The sequence below is a fragment of the Carlito syrichta genome, unplaced genomic scaffold, assembly GCF_000164805.1.
Source record: "Carlito syrichta isolate Samal-C Ts95f unplaced genomic scaffold, Tarsius_syrichta-2.0.1 Scaffold301662, whole genome shotgun sequence".
Lineage (NCBI taxonomy): Eukaryota > Metazoa > Chordata > Mammalia > Primates > Tarsiidae > Carlito > Carlito syrichta.
The window spans coordinates 46,566-54,773 of record NW_007245758.1 but is presented as its reverse complement, the minus strand read 5'-3'; positions in this window follow the sequence as shown (position 1 = coordinate 54,773).

Sequence of the window (8,208 nt, the reverse complement as noted above, 5' to 3'; positions counted from 1 at the left end):
TTACGATTATTCTCTGCTTGGCAAACTCATTACTGTGACTCAGCATGTTTGATTCTGAGTCTAGTAAACAATGTTTAATAAAATTAAAAAAGAACTATCTTCTGTAACTCAAATATCATCTAGATATTGCCACCATGTAACTCAAATATCATCTAGATATTGCCACCCTTTAATATAAAACATGCTCAGATTGAAGACTTACTCTATGCTTAGAAACCCAATGCCCCAAATTTCTCCAAATCTCATTGGCAGAGGGAGGCTTATGTTCTCATGTTCACCTTTCTTCCCAACTTCCTGCCTTCATCAAATCTTGTACTTCATTTGGTTTCCGATGACAATGTTTTAAAAACTTTCATTAGCAACAATCAAATTGTAATTCCCCTTTCTTCATGTGCACCCTCAAAAATCCACATAACTAAATTCTTGATAGGTATTTACAGACTTTATTGAATGAAGAGAGGTTTTTTTCAGAGTTGCAAGAGGTGAGTGTTTTAAAAGTCCTTTGGATGATCCATCTTTTTTTTTTAAATCTTTTCTTTCTTCTCTTTTTCCCATACTCTTAGGTTAAAAAAGAAAAATAATTTATTTTATTCTCTCTGGCAGAGCAGTTAAGTTCTCTTCAGCTCTTTGTTTTGTACTCAGATCTGGACATTCTTTGACATTTCCAAAATTATCTCTTGCAGAGTACACCTTGGTCATGTGTTCTTAGAAAAGTACCATTTCCATTCTCATCTTTTTTTTTTTTTTTTTTTTTGCTTTTGAGAAGGGATTTGAGAGTAGTTCATTTTTCTAGTTAAAATTGGCCGATATCATACACCAAGGTACTACTTTTAAATAATGAGGCAAGTTTGAACTGATTGAGAAGCAAAGGTATACTGCTTACTTCTTGCTCTCCTCTTTAAATATGGATTTTCTGATTTCTCCCACTGTTGGCAGAGCAGACTTTGAAGGCATATTCTGGAATGTATCTGTTGCCTACTACTAAATTAAAAAATCCGCTGTAATGTTTAATGCAGGCTTCTTCTTTTTCCAAAGACTGCATCTGTCCCACAGCACGCAGAGTTATTTATAAATGTGTTAGCTTTAATTAATTCACCACAAGTAACTCCTTTGATGGCATCCTAATGAAATGGTTCAAAGTATTTTTAATTTGGAAAACATACCATATAAAAGTTAGTCATTAAAATCAGAAAATACACCAATCATGAATTCTTCTTTACTCTTGAATGCATACATGATGGTCTCTTGCTATGCATGTGGTTCAGAGTAGTTTTGCCATATCTAATGTGGAGAAACTATGTGGGAACAGATTTAAGAAAGAAAAAAATGTGCTTTTGTCCACACACCTAGAAGTGGTATATAGTGGAAACAAAGGGCTATAAATACCTGCTCTGTAGGTATTTCCTCATTTGTTTTTTAATTAAAAAGTATGAGTCATGGATGTTTGAAAAGATCCTCTATTTACAGGAAATGAATAAGAAAATATTTCAAACTCCGATTCAGTCCTGTAATGCTATCGAAAGCCTCAAGTGAAATTAACAGAACTTTAATATTGTTGATATATTAACTGAAGATCCATAGGGAAGTGGTCCCCATAATTTTAAAGACAAATACCTCATTTACATGGAAAAAGTTGTGGAACAGCCCCTCTCAGTAAGATAATAATTACCCCCAACAACTGAGGAAACAAAATGTTACTAAATATCAGCAAATTTTAAAATTGCATGAGTCACAATAGACACTATCAATATTTTAAAATAGTAGCATATTTGTATGAATCTTTTTATCATATACAGACAATATATAGTGTGAACATGGATTGAAAGATCTTGGGTAAAACTCTGCAGATCCCAGATCTGCAAGGCCCACAGCATGGTAGCACTGAACGTGGGGCCCACAGAACTATAACATGTAAGATTTCTTTCTTCCACTACATGAAACCATTTTCCAAATTATTTTTTTTCTACTAGCTGTCTTTCTGATCTGTGACTATAAGCACAGTTTCTTGGAAGGAATAGTATAAAGATATTAGAAAAAGAGACCAATAAAGATAATTTATAAAATCTAGCAAAGTGGTCATCAAATTAGGATACAGGAGAATAAGATTATAATTTAGGCAGGAGCTGAAGTTTTTCTCAGGATAACTTTACTTGCTTGAACCTATTAAATAAGTTGGAGATAACCTTGAATCTAGTTAACAAATATATAAGGACATTATTTCAAGAAACATAATCTAATGGTAGAACTTTAAAATGTACTTTATTTGAGTTTTAAGCATGATAAATTCAAGTGCAATCCACATGTTAGCTGTATCTCCTACCTTTTTATATGTTTTAATCTTTAGACATACACAAAAACAGGAGCTCTATAGGATAGGATTCTATAAGATTAAAAATTGAAGCAAAAGAGATTAAGCATTTGTATAAGGTCACATAGCTAAAAAGTTATGGGACTCAAACCAGGCAACATGACCCAAGAGCATTGCTATTATCCACTCCCTACACTATACCACCTCTTGCTTTATTTCTTTGTAATAAATTATTTTAATTTATTTAGTGTCTTCTATTCACAAAAAACACTGAATGCATTTTTTTTTTGAGTCAGAGACCCACTCTGTCACCCAGGCTGGAGTGCAGTGGCAGGCTCATGGACACCACAACCTCGACCTGCTGGGCTCAGATGATCCTTCTGCCTCAGCCTTCCAAGTAGCTGGTACCACAGGCATGTGCCACCACGCTGGACTAATTTTTCTTGATTTAATGTAGAGACGAGGTCTTGCCAAGTTGCCCATGCTGATCTTGAAACCCTGGACTCAGGCAATCCTCTCGCCTCAGCCTCCCAAAGTGCTGGGATTACAGGCTTGAGCCATTACTGGATGCATATTTTAAAGAATATTGTGACTAGGCATGGTGGCTCCCGTAGTCCAGCACTTTGAGAAGCTGAGGCAGGAGAATTGCTTGAGCTCAGGAGTTTAAGATCAGCCTAGACAGAATAGCAAGACCTCATCTCTTCAAAAAGATAAAAAAAATCAACCTGATGTGTTGGCAAAGCCTGTAGTCCCCACTACTGGGGCAGGAGGGGAGACTGGGGCAGGAGGGCCACTTGGGCCCAGGAGGTTGAAGCTGCAGTGAGCTGTGATGGTGACACTGCACTCCCACCTGGGTGACAGAGTAGACCCCAACTCAAAACACTGACAGAGTGAGACCCTGACTCAAAAACAAACAAACAAAACCAAAATGATCTTTTCTAAAAAGGCTAAACTGGGACTTTCGGCAAGATGGCAACAGGCAGCATGGTCTGTGAGACCCTCTGCGAAAGAGAACACTCATAAAGACCCCAGCTCTCTCCCAAGGGCTGCAGCTCCCATCTTCTGCAGCTTGCTCTACACAGGGAGCTCAGCCGCCACCATCACCCACTGTCACTACTCAGATATCACAGCAGTCTGGGCTGCTCCTGCAGTCGCAGATGCCGCCGATGCGGTCATTCCCAGCTCATGCCTGAAGCGACCCACGACTTCAGACCATGAAGCCCCCACAAGCAGGATCTTCTGAGACCACCGATGCCCGGCTGCTGCTGCCACTGCCACACCACGCCCCTAGCCTGGAGACAGGCCTGTGGAACTCCCCCCATGTACGAGGAAGTTGCTGCAGCAGGTCACAGATCCGTAAACAGCTCACTCACTTCTGGACTGCAGCAGTGAGATAGCACCACATGCTGGAGATCCAAGGTAACAACATCCAAACAGGAATGGCAGAGGTTTATCCCTCTTGATAAAGAGAAAAAGCCAGATCTCAGGAATAGACTGGGCAGAGGGCCCATATCTGAACTGTTCTTCACAGCAGGCCAGGAGAAACTGACCCTAACTGTGAACAATTCTACCAGCCTGCAAAGACAGCTAGAAATCAGAGCTGAAAGGACATTGCACTCAAAGGAAAAGTCTCAGAGTGTGCTTGGTTGGTTCTGTTAGCCTACTGACCTTAATTGATCCCTTCCCCCCACCCTTTTTTCTTTTTTCTTTTTCTTTTTCCTTTTTTCTTATATCTCTGTAAATCCCATCTTTGTATAAAAGAATAGCACACCAATAAGGAGGTTGCTCCGTGTGTACATTAGCATCATTGTATGTTTTAGCTTTTTATATGGTTGTTGGTTAGTTTTCAGTCGTGGTTATTGTTTTTCTTTATATTTCTTTCAGTCTTTGTGTCTCTTTTCACTTACCAGTTGGTACACTCATCTGTTTTCCCTCTCACTCTTCTCTCTCTCCACCCCGCTCCTCACCCCACTTCTTCCCCCTCTCCATGCTCCATTCTCTTCTCTCTGTTAACTTCATTTTGCTTTCAGGGAGTAAACCTATAACCCCATTGCATGGACAAACCCCAAGGCAGTGGGAGGTGGGTTTCATACTATCCATACACCTGTTGGCAGATAGCGGGATCTGCGGAGAGATTTTGAATCACAGCTCCCCCCCTTAATTAAATCCCAAAGCTACAAAAAGGACTGCCCTCAACCTACAGAACAACTCCAGAACTGAACAAAGCAAGAGGAAATATATTAGGAAGAATAGGAGATTGAACAAACAGAAGTAAAAGAAACCCCTCCACCTCTGAATAATAGAATTAAAGAAGATGGAGAAGTAAAGTGAAGGGAAAAGTAGGGAGGAAAAATCTGCACAAATGAAGAAAAACCAAAAGAAGAATATAGGGCTAACACAGATCCCTGGGAGGTCAGACACTGAGAAAACAGACTTCGGAACACAAACAATGAAGAACCAACAGAATGACTGGTCACAAGCAAGAAACCTAGACATCAAGGCATTAATAGAGAGAATTTAAAAAATTGAGGAGAGACAAGAGGAAAAAAGGAAGGAGCTGATGACAGAAATAACAGCAGTAAAGAATACTGTGATGGAAATAAATAACAAACTAATTAGCATGGAAAGCAGAATTAGCCAAGCAGAAGAAAGAATCTCAGAACTTGAAGACCAAAATACAGAACGAACCCAAACTGTCAAAAACATAGAGAAGAAGCTCAAAAAGTCAGAACAAAACCTTCAGGAGATGAATGATTATTTCAAGAGACCCAATCTAAGAGTAATTGGCCTTTCTGAGGCAGAGAAAGAGTCAGAGGTCACACTGGAACTAACATTTCATGAAATGATTCAAGAAAACTTCCCTCATCTCATCAGTGATGCGAAAATTCAAGCATAGGAGATTCGGAGAACCCTTGCAAGACAACAAATGAGAAGACCAACTCCCAGACACATAATAATTCACCTAAACAAAGTAGCTATAAAAGAAAAAATCCTAAGGCAGCAAGAGAAAAAGGCCCGACTACCCACCAGGGAAGACCAATTAGAATTGCAGCAGATTTATCTAAAGAAACCCTCCAGGCTAGGAGAGCCTGGAGCCCTATCTTCAAAGTTCTAAATGATAAACAATTTCAACCAAGAATAACCTACCCAGCAAAGCTAAGCTTCATTAGAGAGGAAGAATTGAAATCGTTTCCAGATATCCAATCCCTAAGAACCTACGCTGCCACCAGACCACCAATACAAGAAACACTTAGGAAAGCATTGAACACAAAAGAAGAGGAAAAAAGAACAACATTCTTCACAAGAGTACAGCCAAAGATTAAAAACACACATGAACCAACTCCAAAACCAAAAGAAAGACAACAAACAAACAAGAACAACTCTGTAAGAACCTTATGACAGGGATCAACTCTTGCATTTCAATAATTAGCCTAAATGTGAATGGACTAAATGCACCACTGAAAAGACACAGAATGACAAAATGGATAAAATATCACCAGGCAACAATCTATTGCATTCAAGAGACTCACCTCACTAGAAAGGACACTCACAGACTCAAAGTATGAGGATGGGAAACAAACCTTCAGGAAAACAGAACACAAAAGAAAGGAGGAGTAGCAATCTTAATTTCAGACAAAATACCCTTCAAGCTATTAAAAATTTAAAAAGATACAGAAGGCCACTACCTAATGATAAAAGGTTTGACCATCAACAAGGAGTATCCATCTTAAAAATATATGCACTCAACATAGAAGCACCAACTTTCAAAAAGCAGCTTCTAGGTAAACTAAAAAAATATATAGACTCCAACACCATCATAGCTAAGGACTTCAACACCCCACTCACAACCGTAGACAGATCATCAAGACAAAAAATCAGCAATGAGATCTGAAACCTCAATGTGACTCTAGACCAAATGGACTTAATTGATACCTACAGAACACTCCATCCAAAGACCACAGAATATACATTCTACTCATCACCGCATGGACCGTGCTCTAAGATCCACCACATACTTGGCCATAAATCAAGTATAAGCAAATTTAAAAGAACCAAAATTTCACCATGTACTTTCTCTGACCACAGTGAAATAAAAATAAACATCAACATCAACAAGGTCCCCCTAAAATCCACAAAGACATTGACACTAAACAGCATGACGCTAAACAACTCCTGGGTCAATGATGAAATCAAAACAGAGATTAAAAGATACATGGAAACAAATGAAAATGAAGAAACATCTTACCCAAATCTCTTGGACATCATGAAAGCTGTAGTAATATGGGAATATATATCCCTACAAAAGCACATGAAGAAAATGGAAGGATCCCAAATTAATAGCCTAAGAAGTCACCTAAGGAAGCTGGAAAAGCAAGACCACCAAAACCCTAAAGCAGCAGAAGAATCTAGATCACCAAAATAAAAGCCCAAATCCAGGACATAGAAGACAAAAAGATATTACAAAAAAGCAATGAAACAAAAAGCTGGTTCATCAAAAGGATAAACAAGATTGATGGTCCCCTAGCTAGACTGACCAAGAAAAAGAGGGAAAAAGCCCAAATAAACACAATCAGAAACAAAATGATGAAGTCACATCTGATCCTGAAGAAATACAAAAGATCATTAGAGACTACTATGTACAATTGTATGGAAACACACTTGAAAACCTTAAGGAAATGGAGGACTTTCTGTCATCTCACAACCTGCCTAGGTTGAAACGAAGAAATTGAGACACTAAATAGACCAATAACAATCAAGGAAATTGACTATGTAATCAGAAAACTGCCTACAAAATAAAGGCCTGGTCCAGATGGCTTTCCAGCAGAATTCTACAAGACATTTAAAGAGGAGCTCATACCAATCCTACTGAAGGTATTCCAGGCAATGGAGAAAGATGGAACTCTCTTCAAAATATTTTACGAAGCTAACATCACATTGATACCCAAGCCAGGTGAAGACCCAACAAAGAAAGAGAACTACAGACCAATATGTTTGATGAACATAGATTTGAAAATTCTCAACAAGATCCTAGCAAACCAGATTCAACTACACATCTCAAAAATCATCCATCATGACCAAGTAGGCTTCATACCTGGAATGCAAGGCTGGTCCAACATTCGTAAAACCATAAATGTAATTAAATGCGTTAACAGATGTCAAAACAAAAACCACATGATTATATCATTAAATGAAGAAAAAGCTTTTGATAAAATCCAGCACCCCTTCTTGATAAAAACTCTTGAACATCTAGGCATATGGGGAACTTACGTCAAAATAGTAAAAGCCATCTACAAGAAACCCAGAGTCAGCATAAACGGACAAAAATTAGAACCATTTCCCCTGAAAACTGGAACAAGACAAGGATGCCCACTCTCACCCCTCTTGTTCAATATAGTATTGGAGGTCCTGGCTAGAGCAATCAGAGAAGAGAAGGCAATCAGGGGTATCCAAATAGGAATAGAGGAAGTCAAGTTGTCTCTCTTTGCAGATGACATACATGATCGTGTACCTTGAAAACCCAAGAGAATCTGTCAAAAACCTACTTAAACTGATAAAGGACTTTGGCAAAGTCTCAGGGTATAAAATAAATGGACAAAAGACAATTTCATTTCTTTACACCAATAATAAGCAAACAGAAGCCCAAATAAAAAGCACAATTCCATTCACAATAGCCACAAAAAAATGAAATACTTTGGCATCTTCCTAACCAGAGATGTAAAAGACCTTTACAATGAAAACTACAAAACACTGCTCAAAGAAATCAAAGATGCCTCAAACAAGTGGAAAAATATCCCATGCTCATGTATTGGAAGAATCAATATTGTGAAGATGTCCATCCTACCTAAGGCAATCTACAGATTTAATGCAGTACTCATCAAATTACCAGCAACATTCTTCAC